Source organism: Hyperoodon ampullatus (genome assembly GCF_949752795.1).
Source record: "Hyperoodon ampullatus genome assembly, chromosome: 6".
Taxonomy (NCBI): domain Eukaryota; kingdom Metazoa; phylum Chordata; class Mammalia; order Artiodactyla; family Ziphiidae; genus Hyperoodon; species Hyperoodon ampullatus.
The window spans coordinates 124,957,228-124,963,227 of NC_136919.1; positions in this window are offsets into that span (position 1 = coordinate 124,957,228).

Here is a 6,000-nt window from a genome sequence, read left to right on the forward strand (position 1 = left end):
AGAAATAAAGCATAACTGATGGTCCTTCATTACTGTGGGAATGGATTAGATGCTGCAAATGACCCCTCCTGCTTTTCTGCCCTGATTTAACATGGCGTGCATGATCACAGAGTGAAGCCCTTCTCACCTGTCCACTGACACCTTTTAAATTCTCATGGAGAGAAGCTAGTTTGGCTGCCATATCCAGTTATTTTTAAAACCCTTTTTTAAAGCTGCCAATTATTGGTAATTAAGAGAGGTTATATAGTGTCCACTGACTCAAAGCGAAAGCAGCTCTTTTGCCCCCTTCCTGTTTGCCCGTTTCTATTCCCCCTCTAAACCCGAAAGAATCTAATTAACCTGTTGATTCTTTCCTAGATAAAAAGAAGAATGAAGAAAAGTAGTTAAAGAATGACTAGCTCTCTACCCTCCAACAGCTCCCTTAGCAATCCTGCAGGCAGATCACACAGGCAAGATAACATCTGAAGAAAGAGTCAGCCAGCCAGCATGTAATGGAGGATAATACAGAACCCAACCTCCTGCCTTGATGATTCACTGAGATTCTTCCCCCTTTTCCCCTTTAAAAATTGTCATGGCTGAGCAGAATCTTCAGAGTTGGTCTCAGGACACGAGTCCACCTTCTCCCCAGATTGCCAGCTCTTCTGATTAAAGCACCTTTCCTTTCTACTGACACTTGCCCCTCCAATGATTGGCTTTTGAGCAGCAAGCAGCAGAACCTGAGTTCGGTAACAAAAGTAGGGAAGATGGGAGAAAATAACTATTAGGAAGTGCAGGTCTGGTTACTATATCCACAGACCTGACAACTGGGACACCAGGAGTCCAAGGGCTTCCCATCCCAGGGGCAACACTTGAATGATTCACTCCTGGTAATGGCTCTTCTCAGTGAGGTGCACAGCACGTGGAGTGCTGAGTCATTCTTCTTAAGTTGAACAGACATTACGAATGATAGTTGGAAAGGACATCTGAGGTGAAGTCAGTTCTTTATCAGCTTATAATTTAATTTTATGAACCGAGTTGATGAGGGCTAATTTCCTCCTTTCAGAGTCTTATCTAGAGAAACGACTAAGTCATGTTGGTCTTTGATTACTGTACTAGGTTTTCTGTTCTCACTGATAAATACATATTCTACCATTTCACACTTATATGGAAAATACATCATGCTCTCTTATTTCTGAACTTGAACATAAGTAGACTGAAATCTTACTCACAAGCCAGTCTGTGTCTTAAACTCCATGAAATAAGATATCAGTCAAGATCTATTATCTTTTAAAGAAAAGCAGTAAGTTCCCAGAGATTAAAATATGCTATCCTAATAGCTTGATTTTTCTTGTACTCACACAGTGCTCTTTGAATGTGTATGAAAATCAGATTACTAAGCATGGAAATAAAACACCTCCCTAAATTCAAAGGATATTTTCGGCCTTGTGTTTGAGGACACAGAAGACTTGTCACTACGGCTAACTTTGGCCATTAATTAAACTACATGTTATATACGTTCCAGGCCCCTATCCACTGAATAATAGTTATATCTGAATAGAAGTTTACAGGTTTCATACATATCACCTTATCTTAATGTGACTGATCTAGAGTGTTAGAGAGGTCCACTCCCACTTTTAATTTCATCATCTGCAAAATGAGGTTGATTACAGGATGGTATCTACCCCAGAGGTCTGGTGAACCTTTAAAGGGATAATCTATCTGCAGCAGTCTGCACTGTGTCCACGTGTCCAGATACATCAAGTACTCAATAAATATCAGTGTGGTTACTAGGAGCACTAAGAAAGCTTCCAGTAATCCTCTGACTTGACCAGGACATACAATCAGTTGATTCTCCCATCTTCTGTCTTCATGCCCATAATAAGCTGGCCTTCCCCCTGAACCCAGTATAAATGTTATGGGCAATCAGTAGAATCACATTCTCAATTTTTTGATCCTCTCCAGCCTCATTATACCCACAATTCTTGCTAAATACAACTTTCTGCCTACTCCTTGCATGCTTGCCCTTGTGTAACTGAATGTGGATAAACACACACACACACACACAATCACAAGCATTCTGATTTGTCTTATCTTAAATGGATACCCACAAGTCAACCTCAAGTGGGCCCTTCAAAGGACCCAGCAATCCTTGTACATTTCCTGAGTCACTTTGCGGTCCATGCAACTGAACAATTTTATACCCTCCTCCATGAAAATCTCAATGCATCCTCCACATCCTCACTCCTCTTCAGATCTTTGCTCAGCTGTCACCTTCCTGATGATGATTCTCTGATGCATTTGGAATTGTAAACCCACCCGACCCCCAGAATCCATCCTCCCAGCCTTGCTCAATATTTCCCCCAGCATTCCCTCCATCTAACTAGCCATATAATGTGCTTATTTTGTAGGCATGTTATTTGTCTTCTCTAATAGAATGTGAGCCCCACAAGGACAGAAATGTTGGAAACAAAATCCATTCTGCTTACACAGATATCTCTATAGCCTAGAACATTGCCAGGCTCATAATAGATCCTTTCAGTACAGACTTGTTCAATGAATGAATCAATAGAAAGGATGCTTTCTTATAAAATGGACAAGGAATTGGAAAATCAAGTTTCTTCAGTAATTCAGAAACGTTGGGCTGAAGGTTGAATGATAATGGACTGTTTTCCCATTTGGGAAAAGGCTTTTGGGTAATAATGACCAGACAGAGAGATTTTGAAATTAATATGAGAGATTTTGGAATTATTCGACGTTTTGGGTGGACAAACCTTAGAAACACACTGCGACTTGATTAGGCACACCATTACTGCTCCACTCCTGAGAGTGGAGCCTGGAGACAGAAGGGGAATGAACTTTCCCAAGAGGCTGGATTCTCAAGAGCTGGGGCAGAGGCAGTGAAAGCAAATGCAGGAGGTCTGAGCCTGGATCTTCAAAATTTGCCCTCAGAGAACACAGCAGTAGCAACTCAGAGATGACTATGGGCATTGTCATGGCGGCTGAATCATATGAAATGGACAGAGTAATGGAACAAAAGCACCAGAAGGCCTTGGATTTCGCTCTGACAGTCCTTAACTGTGTGAAAAACGCTAATTACTTGGGGCTTAAGGGTTTTGGGGGGGGTTTATTTTGTTTTTTGCTTATAAAATAAAAGCATTTGTGAATTTAGGCACATTTGTTCTCAATTTCTTTCAACACTTCCTACATTCTCATTTTGGAAATAGAGTTTTTAATCTCAAGTCTCTGTTTTCTTGCCCAAAGACTTTTATCGAGATAAATTATATGACCAACAGAGAAACTAAAACTTCTTGGATTCTATGTTTTCCTATAAACTCCAAAACACTACCTAGAAGACCTGAATTGTGCCCATTTTACAAAAGTTAACACCTGTTTCACAAGTGCTGTACAGGACATTTAAGCTAGTTCATCTGTGAATTAATCTTTGATATATACTTTTATGGAAAAGATGAGATGGGGAAAAGTCTAATAGCTTCTTCCAATGAGAAGAATATCGCATAGGTGGATAAAGTAGAAACAAAAAATTTAGCTATCAATCAGGGTTTTTAGTAAAAGAACTAAAGACAGAACCCAATCTGTCGATTTGATACAGAAGAGAAATTTGCTATGTGAATCCACGTGGCTCATGACTCCGGGGAGCTAGGCTCCAGTTCTTGGGGCAGTGTTGGTGCGCAGCCTCTCTGTGGGCCTGCCCTGCAGAACCGTGACCTGTCCCCACTGCCCTGAGTCTGTGACACAGACCCAACCGCGAAAATCTCCACCAGGCATCGCCAACAAACAGTGCGTCTGCACTGCATTTGTCAGGGTGGTTCTCCCCAGAGGGCCTCTGCTCACTTCAAATCTACCTTGTCTCCTGATTGTTAGGTCCCAAGTCACACGTCTAAGCTAATTAATGAAATGACAGAGACTAAAGGGCAAAAAATGATTGATTTCTAAGGTCCTCTCCAGACCTAAAAAGCCATACATCACTCAATCATGCTTTTAGTAGACACTGGCCACATATTCAAAAACTGGGACCTTAAATTAATTACTTTTCTTACCACACTGATTTTGTAGGATGAAATAGCTTTATCTCTTCCAGTCATGATCATCTTTACAAATAAAAAGATTATATCACTTTAAAATTAGCTTTTAAATGCACATGGAATACAGGAATGCATTCTTATTAAAAACAAAACAAAGCATAATATTGCTGTCACCTCCCCTCATGGTGGGTTCATATCGGTGGAAACAACCATCACCAACCTGGTGGGTTTCCTTCTAGAGAGTTTCCATTCCTAATTCTCTTAGGATGTGAGCAATTGAGCTAGTAGTTAATTTTATGGCAAATTAGACATGTACTGATTTCTAATAATAATGATTTTATATCAAGAAACTATCGAAAAGGAGAGATTTTCTAAAAAGTGTTGACTATTACATACTAAACTAATACTAAATACTAATACTAAATTATAAATATTTGTAATACTAAAAAGTATTCCATTTAGTAAATCATGGGAGTTTAAAAAGGCAGAATGTCCTGAAATCTCATTTTAGCAAAAGAAAAAAAAATAGTCTTCTGAAACTCAAGAAAATTTGTAGAATGCTTAATTTACCATTGTGTTTAAAAATCAAATCTGTACTTTCAGGAAATCTATTTATATAATTAAATACACAGATAAAAAACACTAATACCATAATACAGCACCAATTTAAAATACTTGCAGACTATATTTTAAAGGCATTTCCATAGGGGGATCTGCAGTAAATCATGTCTACAGAAAGCACTGTCTTTATTACAGAATGTTAGCGGAAAATTCTATATATGTTACTCTCATTGTGTGTCATATTCCATGGGTTACTATTCTGGCCATAGATAATAGGAACTGCCGATTATTAATTGTAGAACTGAATTGAAAGTCACTTGATAATGTGTACCTAAGTGTGTTCTGTGTCAGACCAGCAAAATGGGATGGATCTACAGTCAGACTACAGAACAGGCACACAAACTGTGGAAGATTGCTTAATCTTGTTCTACTTCCATACCCTCATTGCTAATTTTAAAATGATCATGAGAGTAAGAGGACCTAATTATTGTGAAGAGTAAATGAATTAATCCATGTGAAATGTCTACAACAGTCTTTGGTATAAACTAAGAGCTCAATAAATGTCATTTATTATTATTACCATGTTATTATTATCACTGCTGTTATTATAAGTAGGTTTCTATGACTGAAAAGATTACTTTCACAAACTCATGTATCTATTGAGTGAAGTTTTGACTTGAATATCTACAGTTTGAAAGTATGGTGTTCTTGTGTCCAAAAATTTTAGTTATAACTTCTTAAATTTTTCATGATGTGTTCCTGTAGCCTTTAAACAAAAAATAGCTGCAATTCATACAGTCCATGTTATTTTCTAAGAGTCTTATCACACTCCTCTTGGCTTAAGCTCCTTTCCAAAACTCCAGGGGTAGCGGGGGAGACCTTATTTAAACATGCTGAGCACAAATTATTAAAGTGAATGTTTTAAGAGAAAGGAATTCAATGATGTGTTCTATAACTGGTATATTATTATAACAAACATATTCACAAAATCTCCTAATCTCTCAAAATGTCTCAAAGACTATGCCAGAATGTCAGCAATAGCCCTGTGGGATGGGTATTTCCCTGTAAGAATCTGACTGATGTGGTCCAATGGGACAGACATGACGCTTATCTTGCTTACCTTATTCTCCACGTTTAATACCTTCAAATTATACAAGGCCATATATGACAAACCACAGCTAACATCACACTCAACAGTGAAAAGCTGAAAGCCTTTCCTCTACGATCAGGAACAACAAGACAAGGATGTCCACTCTTGCAACTTTTATTCAACATATTATTACAAGTCCTAGCCACAGCAACCAGAGAAGAAAAAGATATAAAATGAAGCCAAATTGGAAAGGAAGAAGTAAAACTATCACTGTTTGCAGATGACAAAATACTATACATAGAAAATCCTAAAGTTGCCACCAGAAAA